At 38.9% G+C, this 20,571-nt stretch overlaps 1 protein-coding gene across 2 annotated transcripts in view; it reads right to left on the bottom strand.

The window, feature by feature from the left end:
• LOC149690648 (glutamate receptor 1-like) overlaps positions 1-20,344 on the bottom strand; it is an 83,480-nt gene extending 63,136 nt beyond the window's left edge. The window contains exons 1-3 of one of the 2 annotated variants that reach the window (XM_089870217.1): positions 20,031-20,344; positions 9,801-9,865; positions 9,579-9,719 (exon numbers count right to left, since the gene is read on the bottom strand). The gene's annotated coding sequence lies outside the window, so the exon portion shown is untranslated. Of the gene's footprint in view, positions 1-9,578; positions 9,866-20,030 lie in introns of both variants that reach the window. The other variant, XM_089870216.1, reaches the window with a different exon arrangement.
• Between the last annotated feature and the right edge of the window lie 227 nt (positions 20,345-20,571).

Here is a 20,571-nt window from a genome sequence, read left to right as displayed (position 1 = left end):
AAAGCTCGAAGCCTCCAAAACTATATACATCCCACCGACCGTCAAATACTACACTACAAAATAGCTTCAACCGAGGATTGTTTACACAACCGTCATTGACAACAAACAAAATTTTTGTTTGATTATTATGTTGACTTATGTTTAAAATTACAGTGATGACAACAACAATTCTTAATTAATTTAAGTCATTAACACATGTTGGAGGTACGAACCTTGGAAAACGTGTATACGCCTTTAAAACCGATCACAATTTCAAGATTATCTCTTGATATCTTTACCCATAATTAAAGATTAGGCCTATTATGTTGACTTATTGTTTTAAATTCCGGTGATGACAACAACAATTGCTAATTAAATTAAGTCATTAGAATAAATAAACACATATTGGAGGTACGAACCCCTTGGAAAACGAATCATAATTTCAAGATTATCTCTTGATATCTTTCCCCCATGATTAAATTTAACTTCCTTGATCAAAAACTAACTAAATAAATAAATAAATAATGCGAAGATAGAAATTCCAGACGCCAGTCTTAAGATGTATGTTGCGTCTTCCAAAAGCAATTTCCGAAGAATTTTCTTAATTAAAGCTAATTCCATCATCGTAATCCCTCTTCCTCCTAACCCCCCCCCCCATCCGTGTCATAAAACTTTAATAACAAAAATCCTAAAAACACAAATTAAGGAAAAGCGCGAAGAGAAGAGACAAAACGGTGAAAGAATTGAGGTGTTGGACACTAGCAAATTAACGATTGCGACTGTTAATAGATTTAAAGCGGGAAAAATGTCTTCATAAAGTCGCGAATTGTCCAATTTTGATATGTTTTCGATTATAAAATAAAAATATATTGAATTAAAAACAACTTTTATAAATTAGCTTTCTAAAATTCTGGTTAAAATTAATTGGATTTAATCGCAGATATTTTATGGCTTCCTTACTGTCCGACATCTCTGAGGCAGAGATGTATGGATCATAATTAACGATTTTTCTCAAAGGGAGATTGGGGAGTCTAAAAGGTTAGAAAAATGTCCCCTCAATATAATTAATTACCTTTAATTCCCTCGCAATGGTAAAATTCCCCACCCGTTTCTCTTTGCTCATGTCGACCCCTATTTCAACAGCTATCTGTTGGGGGGTCGCGTGTTGCGTCTAAGGAGTGACGCGTCGCTACTTAAAAATCCCTTTTTAATTAATTGGACTAGACTTTCCCAAAAGTGAATTACAGAGCTACACATCCACCATCGTAAATAATTTCTAGACAGTCCTAAAAGTCGACTTGACCCCCCAAGTCCAAGTCCAAGTCCGCCAATCGAATTATAATATGGGAATAAAATAAAAGCAACTCTACATTCATTAATACCATCAAGGATAGATTTAATTTTAGAAGTAGGAATGGAAAACAGAGTAATCTGGGCGCGCGTTAAAGTCCCGGACCCCCTTCCACGGGACGGAGGGGTATGAAAGAAGAGGCGGGTCATAGCGACAGAGGTAAAAAGGAATTAAGTATTTTTCGCCGTCCCCGTCAGCAACGTCATCAAAACGCAGTTCAAGTGAGCCAATAAGATAATTTAAACTTTTCGTTACGTGTTTTAGGGAGGGGCTCTATACTGGGCTATGTAAATACTAACCCTTCTCCATTCCAACTTCTAAAATTAAATCTATTCATTAATACCATATTTAATTTTATATATTAATTTCAAGTATCTTGGATCTCAACGCCGAAGAAATTCCCTAAAGGATGACTAAGAAGAGACCAAGATCTCTCTTTCTCTCATCTTCCATAGAAAACCTATAAGCATTTTATGATTTATGACATTTAGCTAGTTTTTGAAACCCCACTATATGGTATAAAAAGACTGCCCCAGGAATTTGCGGCATCTCACCATGCCTTGCCACGGATCCACAGAAATACCCCCACTGACTATACTAAAAGACGAGGAGGGAGAGCTATACGATATAAGGGACATACCATGTTTGGAAACAGAAGTCCCTAAACTTGAAGTATGGGCAAGTTTTCCAGCATTACTAAATTATGTACTTAAGTCCTTCATTAACTCTTTAGTGCATCAGCGAGTCAGGTACTACGTGAAAGTTAGCCAAATACTGACTAACAGTCTCGTTGGCCAGGATCTCGGCGCAATATTACATTAATTACCAACAAGGCACACTAGGCAAGAGAAATAACCCAAGAAGGACAAAGGTGACCTTCCCAGACCCTGTGGTGTTGGCTTCCCTTCTGGAATTATTTTACAGTAAAACATTCTTTAAGTTAAAAATATGCAAACGAAATACATGTGATCAAAAAGTAATTCATTATGCTTGGAAATTCCGTATTGACAACGTAGACCTTGCATTTCATAATTAATTGTTTTAAATACTTCAATTTATGGATTTTAATATCATAGTGCATGCGGGCAAAGCCCAACATCCTCTTTCTCCCCATCCTAAAGTGTATCCCTAGAAATATAGCTTTAATGGGAGTATATTCTGGCCCATTGACTGTTTAGACGGTGGGTGACGTATAATGCTCCTTTTTTGGCGGCACCGGCTACACTTTGTTTAAAAAAACTGAGCTAATATAGGCTATACTACGTTGGGCAAACGTATAAACATTGAAAAGGACTCTTGGAATTACTGAAGTATAGTATTGGTTCCATTTTAACGGACAAAGTAGGCGGGAAGTGCGGGGTTCTAGAAGCCAACAAATAGTCTTAAATGCGGTTGGTTTCCATTGTCCGGGGAGGGAACTTGGCCGGAAATAGCCGTCTCTATTTCTCTCTGCTCTGGATCTCGCTCCAAAAAGAGTTTAAATTCTTTTCAAAAGAATTCCAGAAACTCGGTCGGACTCGAGATGGAAGACTTTTTGATTCCTCTAGCTTAAAGGAATTGTCTCCTCATTCTAGAATGTTTCTATAACAGTAAGGACATCTTAGAACTACGCCATACATTTAAAATATTAATGAAGATACGAGCAATTAAGTTAATTACACCTTTAAAGTCATCTTATCTGTAAAATATACATGGGAGAATTTAAGGCAGTCAGGAGGTACTAGTTCAATAGAACCGTAATACTATTTTTTCAACAAATAAATAAATAAAAAAACCAGTTACAGGTTAGGTTCGACCTTTCCTTTAAATTGAAACATTGGAAAAAGGGCGTTATACTTGATAAAAGGGGAGGGGGGTTACGTAACGGGTCAAATGGCAAAGAAAACGTTCTGGAATAGTTCATTTGGGTCAAAACATTTCGAAGTTAGGCCTAAAAAGTTGTTTTTAACATAATGAACTGACTGACTATACGTTTAAATATATCGTCTGATGTTTCCCGTGTCTCCTAAATGTTAAATGTACCTTAACGAGGGGTTTATTGATGACTCTTAAGTAGACGACGGAAATACCGTAATTGAAAGGTTACAAAAACATTTCTTAGTGAATGATTTACAGTAGCTAAACTTCGAAGAAGTAGAAAAGAAAACCAAACCGCGGAAAGAAAATATTTGTGTGGTATTTTTATCTTAAACCAATATTTTTATTGTTGTTGATGTCCAAAGAACTTTGAGAAAACTAAAGCTATATAAATATACTATTTTTTGAAATGAAAAATAATATTAATATATCCATATCCTGAATCTTTTAGAATTTTGGAAGAAAAGTTATTTTATAAAAATTTGAATTGAAACGCTTTTCTTTGAAAGAACGAAAAAAAATAGGCGAAAGAAGAAAATACTTCAATACTTCAATACTTGGCGCGAAATATTAAAAAGTTTCCTCCAAGTGCACTATGGGATATATCTTCTTCTTCGGTAAGGTTTAGGGGGAGTTTATTTTATGCCTTGATCTGACAGCATCGACTCTTACTAAAGTTCCTTGGCAAAAGAGGAAAAGAAGTAGAAGTCTTTGCCTAAATGTTTTATGCAAAAAAATTTATACATAAAATTTTGAATAAATTTTCGAGGTGGCTTCGTAAAGCGGAGATATAGTTGAACCCTGCCTTAAGCGGGGTAAGGAGTTCATGAAAAAAGGCTGGTTTTTCAGTGTTTAACTTCTAAGGAATTGGCGGGAGTTCATGAGCACGTGTTTTGAAAACATCTCACTCATTCACGAGGAATGAATTATGTTCATTACAAATAGGAGGTTTTCGAATTCTCCGAGTTTGTTCCGAACAAAGAATAATTAAGATGCACAATAATTTGCTGCATTGCTACATACTGTTCATCCAAGCTTAGGTCTAGTTCGTCTCCGTCACCAAGGGCAAGGGCATTGACTCCTACATACCTAAAACCTAATCCGACCTGACCTGAACTGAACTGAACTTAAGCTTTGAGATATGGGTTTACTGTCATATCCTATTACGAAACCTTGAAAATTGTCACTAAAAATCCATGCCCAATGTCAATTCTGTTAATCAGAAGAGTCTCTAAAGTCTAATGTCAAAATCAAAGACAGTCCAAAAAAGGTATATGGACTTTTCACACATAATCGGATAATTCCTGAAATCCAGCATAGTGTCAATGCCAAGAAAAATCACCCATCATCACCCAAGAAGCAGCACCTACTGGTCTCTGTCCTCACCAACAACTAACTCGCAAGCAGCATTCCCCCATCGTAATCCCTGTCTAACTCGGGCCAGCACGGTCGAACCAGTTCCGGTTCGCTAACCAAGCTCCAATCCGACGACATCACCGCGCTGACACATCGAATCCCTGCTCCAGTGTACACTCGAGCTGCACTGGTGTCTGGGTCTTTTCCTACGAGCCTTATTTTCATTCCAAAGAGAGATGGAAAGTGTATAAGGACTCTCGTAGGTCGGCTCGCTAAAAGCCTAAAATCCAGGCTTCGAATTCGAACTCTGGTCACGTGGTATACCAAAGTTGTTTCCGACGACGTCTCGTTTATGACATTTTTCTTTATTTTCTTTTGGCGAGCGCTAGAAAACCTCGAGTCCCTCTCTCTCTTGGCGCGAAAAGTGGGAGAATATTGTTCAAGAGTATATCACAGATATTCCAACAAGATTGGCATGTCAATAGAGCCATTTTCAATATGGGAGCCGCGGTTGATTCCGTTTGATAAAGAGTTAAGAAGAACTGAACGTGGACGCAAAGACGTTAGACAAGAGTACTTAACAGGGTTTGGACTAAATTCTTATATTGAAAATCCCTGCCTTTCCCAGCTTATCCCTGACCATTTTCAGGTGTTTACCTGCAGAGCCAGTTTTCATCACCCCTGGTCCATATTTATCATTTCTCGAAGCATGTTTGATATACCAAACTAAATCCCTGACCTAACCTATTCCTAACTTCTTAAGAAAACACTGTAAATCCCTAAATTTTTTCCAAATCCCCGACTTATCCAGGTTTCGTTCAAGCCCAGATTGTGAGAAATGTTAAATGTTCTAGAAAATTAATATTTATAAAACTTCTTCAACCTTAGGTTCTAATTGCACTCCAATTTCAGTGACACAAATTTAAAACAAATTTACCCTGACTTTCTCTGACCGGAGTTTTCCCCAACATTTTAAGAAACCTCGAGCACCCAAAATATCACGGATTTAAAAAAGAATTTTTCCTTCACATTTTTTTTTCTTTCTTTTGGTATAGCGGAAAAAAGAGAAGAAATGGTATCGAAACTTTGTGACAAGAAATGTTTCAACTATATTTTCCGCGTTCAGGCCCGTCTTGAAACCAAATGCGAGTTGGTGGAGCTAGCTAGCTTTTTTTTTTGAAGAAGAAGAGGCTGAGCATCTAGAGGTCTTATAAAAATGGAAAAATGTTTTATTTCAATACTGAAACCGCCAAAAACTTGTCCAACCTTCTTTCACTAACGCGGAAAACCGTAAACAGGGGAAAAGACGACCGAATGTATATTGGAATTTAAAAAATATATGTATTCTTTTTTTAAGCAGCGGAGATTTTAAGTTGTTGGGCTAAGAATAAGAAACGGAAGTGCCGGGAAGTAAGTCTTTAAAAAATTTCTGTTGCCTCGCCGCAACGCAACTCTTTGGGAAATCTTTACTCTGGCCTTAATGAGTTCAACTTCCGCTTTATCTTGTGCGGTACTAAATACTTTGCAATATCACGGATATATATTTTACAAAAGAAAGTCTGCATTTCTAACTACAAGAACGGTAGCTTCTAGAAAAATTCACAATTCTTACTACAAGAACAGTAGCTTCTAGAAAAATCCACCATCCTTACAAGGGCATAATCTTCTAAACTAGCTCATCTTTTTCAAAACAAAAACAGGAATTTCTGTCACTGTACACATGAATAATACTCTCTAGATCGAACCATACGCGCGCAGTTTATTGAATTTGATTGACATCATAGGCAAAATCTCTCGTCCATCGTTTCGAATTTCGAGTCAAGATAATTATGGTTAATGCTCTAGTAAATCCCACCCAGCTTTAGGAAATAAGCGTACCGAGCAAGTTCTTGGCCCTCGCACGTACACTTGTACCAGAAACCCACTACCACCTGCACTCGTCAGAAAGCGACAATTGAATTTGGCAAGCTTTCTCATCTGGAGAGAGCGAAAGCGGGCACGGCGTGGCCTATAGCTCTGTTTTCCAGGGCCCCAGACGTCCGAACCAATTCCGCCAACGTCTACTCATAAAAGAGATTACAGTACGTTTCCTAAGCTAACCTTCCCCTAGCTATGTCTAGAAACAAAGGCCCGTAACTAGAAGTAAATAATAAATAAACCCCAAACTAGAAAATCAAGACTGTAGTACAATGTATACTTAGAGACCCTAGCCCAGAATTGCTTCACTTCAAATTACAAGATAGACATACTTGATGTACTTTTATTATTGACTTAGACCTTGGACCATGTGGAAATGATGAAGAGATGGGGGATGGGGATTGCATTGGAAGTAGGTTAGCTCGCGAGACAAAAGTTCCCCATAGTCTGAATATTTAATAGATTATCATCATATAACTACATTAAGTTTATACTCAAGACTATATAGTACTTCCTGGTGTACCAAGTGAAGAATTTTCCACAAACAAACCAACTGTTGGAATTCTTTCAAACAGTTTCAAAGAAAACTTACTGCACTAATTTTCACAGGTTATCTATGTAATGTTGTAGTATGTCTAAAGATATGACGTCACGTAATACATCTTCATAACTGAGCCTATAGTATCACAAAAACAAATTCCCAGCCCCTAAAATCATCACTAATTTTTTTGTACCAAAATTGAGCTATAGTAGCAAACTAAAGACCAAAGGTAGAGATAAGGCTAATTCTAGTCAAAACGATTCAGTCATTTAGCTGCGGTTGACACATACAATTTAAAGTTAGTTAATGGGCAAAAATTTACGATGCATCTTTAGAATATGAAAAAAAAACCCCGCTTATGCCAGACATGGCTGCTCGTTTTTGAAAATGACGAGTTTATTTAAACGAATTGGTGTGTCGTATACTCCCTCCCATAAGCAGGCCTCCCTAAAAATTAAAGCCATTTAAAAACGCTCAAAATGATGTAGAGCGCGCCTTAAAATCGGGGTCCAGCTTGGTGCATGGATAGTGTGGGTAAATAAGGATGTATAGAACTCGGGGTCCGTCTCTGGACTATTAATTTTAAAAAAGGACTCGTATACAGCACGCGCCTGGCCTTCCTGGCCTGGACTGGGTTTGGGTTCTCGGGCGCTCTTGGTTAGGTTTCTAACGTTTCAGTAAAGGAAAATGGAAGAAGGAAGACTACGTTAGGCCAACGTATAGCTTCATAGGTGTATGGATACCTTATTCAGCTAGAAAACGCGTGAAAGGTCGCGCGGTATAGTATAGAACTAAAGCCCGAGTCAACATGGCAGAAAGAGAGGAGAACAAATTAAAAATCGATGCCCAACTCTGGGTTGTAGACGAGATAGTGCAGAATCTCAGTGACCATTAGGTCTAAAAGAGTTTCTAGTTTTAGCTAACTGAAAATAAATGCCCAGCCCAAACCGCTCAACCTAGGAAGCTAAATCTTTGCAGGGACGCTACTCTTAAATACTTGGGACGTACCAAGAAAGACTTCTTCCAATCCACCGCCATCTTAAAAAATGGCGCCCAGAAATAAATCCTTCATGGAATAAAGTTGATCTCGCGTTTGAATTGAACCGATTTCTTTAATATTGGTAAACTGGTACCCTTTATCCTCTAGAACGGGCTTGTGGCTTAAGGGCTTCGATTTGTCCGCCATCTTTCAAAATGGCGGGCCCGAAAAGTAACAAACATCCTAATGCTATTTACCAACCAATAGATCCGTTTTTGCAACCCAAATAGATCAACGAAACGATTCAAGACTCAACAATTTCATCTAAGTACTCCAACACTCGCACACCATGGTTGCGTTGCGCAGCAAGGAGCGCGGGAAAACGTCTACTGTCGCTGTACTAATGGTCCCGGTGAGACCAACGTACCGGTTTCTTTTTACTCGGCTACAGTTTCCGAGTGAGTGTGTGTATATGTGTGTGTAAGGAGAAATCCTTGCCTACGACACCTTATCTACGCGCGACAGAAGCGCCTCCATGGCCTATTAAGGGACAGTCTTTACAGTTATTGCCAAGCTAAAGCGTCTAAAACTCCCATATAAAAGGAGCCCAAAACACCTCCGCGTCCAGCCTTGATATTCGCGGCCTAGGCAATACGTAACGTGGACAGATCGTATGCCTTCATGAAACATAAAACTTGTAAAAGGTGGAACCAGAAAAATACAGTTTTTACCTATACATTTTAACTCTGGGGTTATATTGATGATGTTGGGTATATAGTTTTAGGTAAATAGATAGTTTCACTGTTAGTGCTAAAGAAAATGCATCCCCTCTCTCTAAACTTCAACGCAGTGTTGTCAGCCCCTCTGTGAGTCAAAAATTTGGTCTAATCCAGTACTGGTTCGAACTGAACTGTTAGCCTTTCTCTTTACAATCTCTTGACACTGGGGGAACGGCAAAAGCCGGCTTTATTTGAAACTATGTATATTTAAAAAGTTGAATAAAACCATAGTAACAGAGGTGCAAGTACCGCTTGTAGGAATTTAATACGGTATCCTGTGAAATTTTCTAGGTTAACAGTAACTACAGGACCTACTTCAGATGTTTTAAACCCTTGAAAGTTGTTTCCTCCCCAACAGGTATTTCGAAAATTAGACTATAAAACTAAACTTCAGGGCCTAAACATTCGAGCTACAGTTGTTGGAAGCCTATAAGGCAAGCTTAAGGTAGGCTACGTCAGCTTAGTCTACTAGCTTTGACGTTTTTCTAAGCGGATTATACTAGGGAGTTCCCCTTAACAAGGTCCCGTTGTTCCCAACGACTAATTGGGTACGAAAAACTCGAGTAACTTGGATAAAAGTCGCGTGGTATAAGAAAAAGCGCGTGTTTTGGGTGAAATACATCCTTTCACGTAACCATGGTAATATGACAACTTTAAGCCTAAATTCAAATACAGCGCGTGCATGACTTTGAAAACGCGAAAGTAGCTTTACTTTCGCATAATTTAAAATGCTAAGCCTAATCATACAAGGCTTAGGAACTTCATAGGCAATATTAAAACGAGTAACCATAACAAAAAAAAATGTTAACAAGTACTTACGATTGTACAATAGACTTCGTAACGTCGTGAAACAACCGGCTTCTTGAAGAGCGCGTGCTCCGTACTCGCAGAATGATTTGACCTTCAAATGTCCTTAGGTTCAAAGTTCAGTTGAAGAGTGACGTAATTTCCCGCAAAATACTGCCACCGTATAAGAGGTTCAAAGTTCAGTTGGCGAGTTCAATGAGAAGTGACATGATTTTCACGCAAAATAATGCATACGGGTTCAAAGTTCAGCTGAGGAGTTCTATGAAGAGTACCGTCATATCCCGAAAAATTCCGTCGCACTGTAATTAAAAAATAAAGTTAGAAATGTGAGTGCACTTAAATATTTTTCGTTAAAAATATTATTAGCGTTAATTTAAAATTATAATGAACCTTAAATAATTCTTTAGTCAGCTACTCTTCCATTTTTAAGAGAGAGAGAGTAAAATTTGCATAAATACAAATCCGGTGTGGTGTTCATTTGAAATGAAAACCCGAAAAAAAAAACTCGAGAAAATTCAGAAAAGCACTCAGTCAGCGAACGGAAACGCAACTAAAAATCTGCCCTTTGTCATTAGCGTTGGTTCGACTTTTGAAGGGCAGTCAAAATTGTTTTAAAGCGCTCAAATGAATCACCTTCCTTCCCCCTCCCTTCAAAGAAACTTAACTACCCCCTCTCCCCTTCGAAAAAAACTTAACAGTTTTTGTCTAAAAAGGAAAAACCTATTGAAATGAAAATTTTTATAACTATTAAAAGTCATAACGACCTTCGATTTCATATTTTCCCTAAAAAAAATAGACTAAATTAAACCAAAATTAGCTTTTGTTTGAAACACGTAAAAGAAAAACTACATGTACGTTGAATGGACTGGTCCATTAATTCGTACAGAGAAGCAAACACCACAGGGTTGGGGAGGCCGCCTTCTCGGGTAATTTGCCTCGTGCCAAGAAGCATGCACCGCTAGAGGGAGCGCTTGTTTTCTAGCCTCCCTCCCGCTTCGTCTGGCGTTGCGTTTGGAGGGGAGAGAAAGACCTAAGATGGTAGCTAACCCCCTCCCTTGCACGTTGGTTTTTACGCAAGTGAATAATGGAAAGGGCTATACTTCACGAATTTGGGAATTTTAAGTTTTTAACCTAAGAAATATAGTCAGGGTTGCCACCAAATTTTCAGATTTAAATTCCCTGAATTTTCCAGGTTTTTCCTGACCTGTTTCAACCCTGATAGTGCACGAGTTCACTACTCATTTGTTTAATCTGGTAGTGGAACAAGAGGTATCCTATATTACCGTGTAAACACGTATTCCGACTTATTTATGGTACCCTATAAATTACCATTTTCAAGAAGGGGAACACAGGCCATAACCCCGGTGGCTCTCAAGCGAAGCAAAGCGCCAAGCCGTATTGTTCGTTGTTGAAAATTCGAAATGGGGGGCTATATTACCTTAACATTGATTATCTCGAGGAATTTAGGACCTGGCAAAACAATAGGGGTGAAAAGGCGCGAATAGAAAAAAATATCTCGAGCTAAATTTATGCAAAGAGGACGAGTTGACTTTAACCCAACGTCAGACGAAGATTGGGTTTGACTTTAATTAACGAAGTCAGTGCTATATACTCTTACGTCCTCCTTGTTTTAAAATCACTGTTCATGCTAGATGTGATGGTTAAGTTGATTTTTCATTTGAAGTGTTATAACACTGGTTCTATAAGAGATACGAGGAATTTCCTTGAGTATATGTTATAGTCCTATTACTTCCCTTTCCAATGGTACTTAAAACTTGGGGTCGCGACTATCAGGGCCCGAGTAATTAAGCAAAATGTTCATAAGCATCCTCTTCATAGGGGTTAACATGGTTTTTTTGACTACTAACTTGGTAGGGTCATAACTCTAGTTCTATTAGAGATACAGAGAAGTCCTTTGACTGTGTTCAAGTCCTATTTCTGCCGTTTCCAAAGATACAAATTTTTAAGAATTACAACAATGTTTCGCAATTAGAAGGAACATAAACCATCTGATCTACTAAACATTCTGACAAGCTCACGTATAACCAACCAAGCAGCTTCTCCATTCTGTAGTGAAGTTGTCATAGGTGATGAATCGGTTTACCAAGACCTGGCTAACTTTATAGGCTTATTTTACGTGCAGATAGGCATATAGATTTTAGCCGAGTTAGTCCTATAGGCTAGGCTAGGTTAGGCTTAGGAAATAGAGTCAAGAGAGTGGAGAGAATTTTTCGTAGTAGCTCTATAAACGCATCTCCTGAATATTAAAAGGCAAAAAGCTAACACGCATGCACGTCTGGATATGAAGCCAAAGCGGGAAATGCACCTTTTTGATTGAAAACTAGCGCGGTGTTTTGCCTATACCGTAAACAGTAGAAAAAAATTTAGCTTGGTTAAAGGTGTTAGAAATGGGCGCTGAAATAGCCCATAAAATATACAGCGCCAGAAAAAAAAATCTCGAGCGGTGATTTACAATACTTGGTAATTGAAATTAATTCTGCAGCGCGTGCACCTCGTTTAATATAATCCGGAATATAAAACAATTTATCAAGAATATTAAACGAAAATAATAAATACTAGGCCTACCCACTTCACTCTATCAAAGGAGAAAAAAAGGGCGAAAAGATAATTCGATATTCATGTCGTAGTTTAAAGAATTCATGGTATTATTAATTAAATAAAGTCAAAGGAGGGAGGGAAAGTAAACTACAGCAAAAGCGAATATTTGGGATGGGAATAGAAGAGTGCGGTATCAAAATCCCAGATGCATTAGGAAAGCTAATGTACAGAGAATATTTTGTTTTGTAGCCCGAAATAAAAAACCTGACGTTAATATAGACATAACCTTAATTTAAATTAATGGGGTTTACAAATTATAAAGCAGTTTCTTAAAGATTACTGTAGGGAATATCTATTTTCACGAGTTGAAATCCGTCCCATGTAATTGAGGGAAATATATTGGCCCAATTGACGTGTAACCTTTCTTTAGCCGAGTGGCCATTTTGGGGGCAAAACTAATGCCGTTTTCCATTGCCATTTTCTTGGATTGAGAACGGAAGTTCCTTTAAAATTGCATGTCTATTTTAATATTGCTCCATGGTGTCGTCAACTCGTACCCAAATTCCACTAAGAATTTACCAGTAATATGTCACATCTTTCTATCAAGTCCCCTGACTGTTTATTCCAGATGTACTCTCTGTCTCTCGCTTTGACAACAATGAAGTTTACCATCCATTTCCTACTCTTAAGAAACATCTATTTACTTCCGGAAACCCTTAAATAACGCCGCCTACGCTACAGCGCGATCTGGTAGAAAGAAACCTTAGGTGAAAGAGTGGCCAGGCATTTTCACATTCTATTTGACCTAGCTGGCAACCCTAAAATGTAAAGTAAACTTAAGACTATAGCGGAGGCAATAAAAACAATAAAAAGCTAGATAAAATAAAAATAAAATGGCAATATCGCTTGCGCGCGATCTGGGCATGCATTTTGGGGATGCGATACCTTCCTCATCACCTATCTTCTCTTTCTCTCTCTCTCTTTCTCTTTCTCTTTTTGCAAGAAGTACAAATGCATTTCGTTTCGCCTGAGCGCAGTATCCTTTCGATTTCTACAACACCGGGGATAGTAGAATATAGTCTTAATTCTCAATGGAATATAGATAGATATAGGTCCCCGAACCATGGAACTGGCGAGCGAAGAAATTCAACCCAAAAAAAAAACGGAGCCTAGAATCTATACTACCCCAAAAGTAAGCGAAGTGTATAGTGGCACGGGCAAAATAGTACCGATAGCGTTTTCCTTAAACTCCCTTGGGGTACCATGGGGGGCCCAGCTACCTCGGGAGTGATCCCGAATAGATAGAATCTCTTACACAAACTGCAACCATGCACCATCGCCAAAAACCACGATCCCGTGAAAATATTCCTCTCTATCCTGCCTTGCCCTTTAAAAGTTCGTTCAAGAAACGATGCGCGAGTGCTAACCAACCAACCAACCAAAGGTGCCGAAACTATAGAGAAGCATTTTAAGAAAACTTTACTGGTAAGGTACTCGCGTACTTTACAAGAGTACGAAAGAAGTTTGTAATTGGAAGTTTAAGGTACAGGTGAGTGAATATTGGTTCAATTTTATGCAACTGTTTATTGTAGATCTCACTGAATTCAAACTATTTCGTATTGCTACAAAATTCACAGACTTTCCTTTGAATAAACCCTTTTTAAAGGTGGGACGGGGCTTGATATACATCTTTCAGACTAGGATGACTGATACCATTCACACCAGGAGGCCAGGTTACTTGGGGGACAAAGTTCAGTATACCGTGTAGTCTGGCCTCCTGGTGTAAATGGCTGGTATCAAGTCTCCTATCCTGAAAACTATTATAGCCCTGGTTAAGAAGGAAAATTGATAGGGTATGTGGCTTCAAATACGTTAGACATAGTTACAAGTCTTGTACCAAATTTGGTCCGTATTGTATAAAGCCATATCTTAATTTGTAACGTCATTGTTGTTCAATGGAGTTCCGTCATCTGACGTCAGACTATGGAAAGGTTTTATTTTGGGTCAAATAGTGGACATTGGGGTTATCGCAACATACCGTGTGATAAAAATAATTCCCTTCGTTAATCCCGATTAAAATTAAGGATGAAAAACCACTTTTACTTCATATTACTATCTTCAGGTAGGTTTACTAAACAGGAGTTCAGTTATACGGTCGCTGAAAACTAGGGAGAAATTCCAGGAAAAGAGAAAAAAGAAGGTTGTGGAGAGCGAGAGAGAGCGTAGAAAGGTTTTCTCGCTTATAGATTTAGTGGTGGAGAAATAGTGGCTAGCGTTGGTCCATAGGCCTATATCCCTATTTTGCTTCTTTTTTCGTTTTTGAGTCAAAAAGAGAGAAAAGCGAGTGAAAAGAATTGAAGATGTTGAAACCAAGAGACATTGGGGAAATGGTCCAACTATGGTATGGGGAAATAAATATATAGTGGTCCTTATTTTTTTATCCGCTTCCTTCAAAGCGAAAGATTCGGTATATTGCTTGTAAAGTAACTTAAGCCTATTTCCACAAAGATGACAGTCGATTTTCCAGACTTCTAACTTCTCTAAGTCTCAGAATGGACAAGAAGGGAAATGACTTTGCCCAGACGATAAGGGGATAAACCTATAGGATTGTTAAACATACCATGCATGGTTCATTCAACTTTTGGAAAACCTATTTCCCTGAATTGTTTGCCAGTACAAGCTGTCCAGAGTAGGTTGCGTAATTTAAAAAAAAGGGCCCAATTATAAAACGAAAATTTCTAAATCATTCGTGAACGGTTAAGTACGAGTTAATTCGTTGATAACTTTATCTCTCTAAAAATCCCGATTAAAATATACATACCTGAGAGAGAGGAAGAGAAATTTAAATTACATTTTCCCATGGAGGAATGACTTTCAAAAGGGGTTAGAAAAGTCTTGTTCGAACATATTCTTAACTGTTAAGCTATTAAGAAACGTATCCTTAAACCTTGGAGGAAAGAGCCGAGTGGAGTAGTTATTTTGATGGGTCATTTGCATTGTCGACGTTTTCGTAGTGTAGGACCCAACCAAAACGCCACTGAGGACTCTGGGAGGACTTCGTTGTTCCGTAGAAGTGGTACAGTGGTATGTCATGGCTATTTAAATTTCTATCCATCTCGCCTCTATAATTCCTTCAAACTTAACCAACTTTTAACTTCGCAATCGCAACAAGTCTACCTTAAAACACTTTCAAGGGAACCCAACACTTAATAGGTATGAAAACTCAACCCTTTCGCAATGATACTAAATAGATTAGGAGAGAAATTTCCAACTTGAGTAATAAAATAAAATCAATTATTGGGTAGTAGGACGCGAGTGCGAACAAAGACGATGGATGGAGCACGCCAGGCGGCGGTGAGAGTCGAGAGAGTAAACTTCGGTTATAGGCCGAGGCCTAGTTTAAGCCTCGGTTCCAGAGATTCGAAGAAGAGGGAAGAAGAAAACCGAAGCGTGGATGAGTGGAAAGGAAACGAAGGGGAAAGGAACACAGTGTTACATCAGAGAGAATGGAAAGATTGGGAGACTGGGTGGGTGGACGAATAAGGGTAGGGATGGTGGGGCGTGGAATGACAAATGGAGCATCTTCGGCGGTGTGTCAATCTGGCGGTGGGAGGTAATGGTCTGTTGTCTATACTAGGAGGGGGCCTTACGTCAACACACTACACTCCAATGAGCACCCTACCAGAAGCCAGAAACTCCCGGCCCCGTCTTCTCTTTTAACTCTTTATCGTACCAGGCCAACTACTATATATTACTAGTAGTAGTAGTATGGTATTCTTATCTCTTTTCCAGGACTTTGTGTGTGTGTCCTTAACGTTAACGGTTAATGCCTATTAGGGATTTATTATTTGGTAAGGAGGAACGGAACGTTCGGCAAGATTGTCTTTTCCGATTTCAACCAGGGATTTTCAGCCCCAAGTATTAACGCGAGTAAACGTGTCAGAAAATCTCTTTCTACAAGGTTATAACACCGTTAAGCCGAAATAAATCTGGATGGTCATGATGGTGGAAAAATGCCGCTAGAATTCTCCTCTTTTCCCGTTCCCATTTACGCTCCGGAAAATACCGAGCTAATAATATTCTTATCTTTACCGTACGAGTTATACCAAGAACCCATAAGAACAAGAGAACGTGTGACTAACTATCACAGCATAGGTTCATGAGATATGTTGGCCACTGGTTACAAACTGGAGCTTGTCATGAAGTGAGTGAGTGAGGTCCTAGATTCGAGGTAAAGCGACGCCTGGTGAGGCGCTGCATCAAAGGCTTAGTACAGACTAAATAGGAAGATGGAAGTCCTGTAAAATTAACCGAGTGTATAGTCAATTCTCGCTTGTCGTTCTCGAACTAGCTCGAGCTCTAAGTCACTAGCATTACGAAGTATAGATTGTGTTACACTTATGGGAACATAACTTATAAACTTATGATCTCAGGCATCCACAAGGTCACACTTATGACCTTGAACTCTATTGCTAAAGGTCAACAAATTTCAAATATGGTTAACCTTGATTTATTTCCTTAAGGTTACGTTGCGTCATTACGAAGAGCCATCGTATATTGAATGTTACCTTTAACCTATCTGGGGTGAACTTTGACCTTAAATGAGCTGATTTACTAACCAAGGTACGTGTAACGAACAGCGGGCAATTGGTTGAACTAACCTAATTCCAACATCAAATTACGGAGTACGTTCGGTTGATGAAGAAATAACATTTCCTTCTCGTAATCAATTCCAGGTGGGTTGCAACCCAAATTTAATTAAGCACCCTAAAATAAGAAGTACCAATCCTAAAAAGCATCACAATTTGTCTAGCACAATTCCATGAATGAGACATCCACTAATGGGACACATTCTCAAGTACTCTTAAACTTGTCTCCTTAACCTCGTCGCAATTCCTACTCAACTCCGCGTCAGACGATTAAGAAACCTTATCTGCCTGATGAGCCTGAGTTCAAACTTGAGGGTTTTATCGGACATCTTCTGTCTCGGAACGTTGCTAAAACCCACAATGGCCAGCTAATATACCAAAACAATGCGTTGCCTTTCAAAATCTTTGAGCTAACCCCGCTGCCACCGTGCCCTAAATGTTCTCGGACAGTACCGAGCAACTATAGAACTGGCGGAATCAGACTGACTTGGAATAAAAACAAAGTTAGGTAGCCTACTAAGTCGAAACCTAGTTTCAAGTAGGAGTAGTTTGGCCTACTCGGGAGCGACTCTCGGAGTCCTCCTCGAACGGGGAGACAGACCAGAGGGAAATGGGGATAACACGAAAAAGGCGGGTTAGCTTTTCCTGCCCATCGCGAAAAACCAGGATTAGGTGCCGGGAAACGTGTCAAGACAGACGCCCTAGAGTATACCCATGGTGCAACCTAAGAGTTCGGTTAAATATCTTCAACAGTTCATAATATAAAGTAAAACATTAAGCGTAGTGCACAAAAATACATGGCTGTAAATAGATATGGCAGATCGATATCGTAAAATAACCGATATCGATGTTTTACTGGAACCGATTAATTAAATTAGACGAGATAACAGATTATTTAACCCAATGAAACCGATATCGACAGATTTTTTACCGATAAATTAACCTCTAACCGATACCGATTATTTAAACTTTGCAAGATGACAGTTATTTAACCCAACGAAACCAATATCGACCGATTTTTTTGCCGATTATGGATCGAGTTTTATCGATTATAAACCGATATATCACTAAATTAAATTCGAACCAATATATTGGTCACAACCGATACCGATATCATATCGGTTTGTGTCCATCACTAGTTGTATAAAGTTTAGAAAACACGGACGGTTTTTACTTCAAACAGGTATTTACTTCTACTCTACTGTAATCTCCGCGTGAAACGTAAGTGAGAAATATAACGCTTTGATCTTCTCATTCCCGCCGTATCACCCGATTTTCGCTTTGAGAGACGACTTAAGTTGAAACTGTGACGATGCTTTTTAAACCTCTTATAAAAATAGGGTCCTTGGCCGTTAACTTCATTGTACTTTCCTTCTGACACAAATAAGATACGTCCTATAGAAAGGACCTACTCTAGGAAGGTGGATTAGTCCTAAAACTGCATTGGCTTTGGGCTTAAAGGAAACGGTCGGTGTGACGGACTATATTTTGATATCGAGGAATGGTCTCTTACGGTTTGGTTTTTGGTGGTGTCAGGATAGAGTAGGAAAAGGGGGAGAGCTGCTGAAGTCTAGAAAAGTGGAAAACTATGCCGCTAGAATGAAAATTCCCCAGAGAGAAAAGTAGTCCTATATATTTTTCTCTTTTATTTTGGTCTTCGCTTTTACTTCCTTTCACAGTTGGGAATTCGGGATTGGATTTTGGCAAATTAGAAATCATTCTTTTTGTTTTATTTTTCAAAACCTCCTTTTTCGCCGGTAAATTGCGGCTAGCTTAAAGTATACGATTTTTCTGCTCACCGCTCAGAAATGCATTTTCAGCGCAGGGGTATTTGGCGCGAAAAATAACCAGGCTGCCAGGCATGAACAAAAAAAAAACCACTATGGGGCCTTGACAAATCTGACACTAAATTAGGTAAGTTCCACAGCGTACAGGAGAAAAAGAATACGGAAAAAATACACTAGGGGTTGAAGGTAATAGCCTAAATTGCCAGAACAATACTACGTGTCAAAGTTTAACTCAATAAATAAAGTTAATAAACTAAATTTTTCTGTTGAAAAACTTGGGTTTGCAGAATTTATTTCACATTCCAAACGTGTTAGGCAACCCCAAATTATATTAAGGGTCAGTTCCGTTGATTTAATGGTATGGAATCAGTCCTGACCCTTTACGATGTTACCAACCCTAATTGGAAATAGGTTGGGCCATGGTATATACAGAAGCTACCGGAAGAGTTAAAAAAAAAAGGATTGATTTCTAGGGTTTCCTGTAACTTAGCCCCGATCTTGTTTCAGTTGCGGGGTATTGAACGAGATATATAGTTAGGAACTTAGGGTTCGGGCTATTTCCAGCCAGTTTCGAAGCTAGCTAGTCCCAGAGTTTTATGAAGCGAAATTCCTAGCGGATATCGTCACTTCCGTCGCCAGTTATAAGAGAAAGGAATGCGGCAGTTCCTTGATGATCCCTTTCCTCCCACCCATACTACCAACCAACCCATCCTTTAGATCTACACAAAGTTCCGGGAGAGGAGAACGGGCCGCGAACTAAATGCTAAAGTTAGGTAGTTTTAAGCCTTGGCTTACGGTAGAGATACGTGGTTTCGAGTTGAAAATGAAACGGGAGGCTGCTCATCTTTCAGGACACTAAAGGTTACCATGGAGACACTCAAGCGCGGGGGCTCTGAATAACTTATACTTTTCCTGACAATGACTATTGAGTAAAGGCCGCACCATCCAAAGACTGCTAGGAATTTATTCCCATCTGTATTGTACCGAGGCCATGGTTTAATATATTAAAGAGTATATAAGCCTTGGTCCCAGATCGAATTCGCGGAACGTTGTATTATAAGGGTTTAAGGGATGGATAAAGTATTGTTCCTTGGCTTGGGTTTCCTTATGGTTAACTTTGAAGCGTAACGGGGTCAAACGTTTTAAGGGTTATACGACCCCTCGTCTTGCCTCTTAAATTATTTATTCTTGGAACTTTCAATTAATGTTAGCCTTAAGAGTCCAATTTCAGCCTCTATCATCCAATTAAGTTCCAAGTAATGCCACAAGTGTCCAATGTATTCATTCTGCTATATCGCATTCCCAGTACGTCCCCACTTACGAATGTCCTTTTCCATGCCAATAATATTGGCCCACAAATATTACTTTCTTTCCCTCACTTTAGACTAAAAGAAGCCCTGTTATCTACTTCTAACATTTACAAGTTTAACTAAATTAAAATTAATTAAGAAAGCTTGTTAATAGCTTACCTTCTTCTTTAAAATCGCAACCCACGGAGATGAACCTGTTAAAACGTGCTCACTGGGTGAATAATCAACGCTGACCGCATTGTCAATGTGCTCCCCAATGAAAAATGTTAAGCCTTGGTCGACGGTTTTGACCTTAACTATTACGCGATACTGTCGTTACTTGCCAAGTATAAAATGCGCTGAAAAACTGTACATCGCGTACTCTAGGCCTAATTACCAATTAAATATTTATGTACTCACATAATTAAATTAAACTAACTTCATTAAACATCACCGTTACGAGAGACACGTGGCATCCAAAGAACTAACTCCACCGCATGCCAGCGGGAAAAAGAATCAGCCGGCCGGCACCGGAAGTAGTTGCAGAGTTTAAATGAAAATGACTGAACATAAGCAAAAATATTTTGGCGCCAAATTCAAAAAAAAGCGCGGGAATTTTTTGGTTTAACCATAAATTTGGCGCCAAATTTAAAAAAAGCGCGGGAATTTTTTGGTTTACCGATAAATTACCAAAAAAATCGCTGAAATTTTTCTAAATAAA

The sequence above is a fragment of the Phalangium opilio genome, unplaced genomic scaffold, assembly GCF_054372755.1.
Source record: "Phalangium opilio isolate 3A_F unplaced genomic scaffold, DU_Popi_V2 ptg000031l_1, whole genome shotgun sequence".
Lineage (NCBI taxonomy): Eukaryota > Metazoa > Arthropoda > Arachnida > Opiliones > Phalangiidae > Phalangium > Phalangium opilio.
This window is presented reverse-complemented; position numbering and strand designations above follow the sequence as displayed.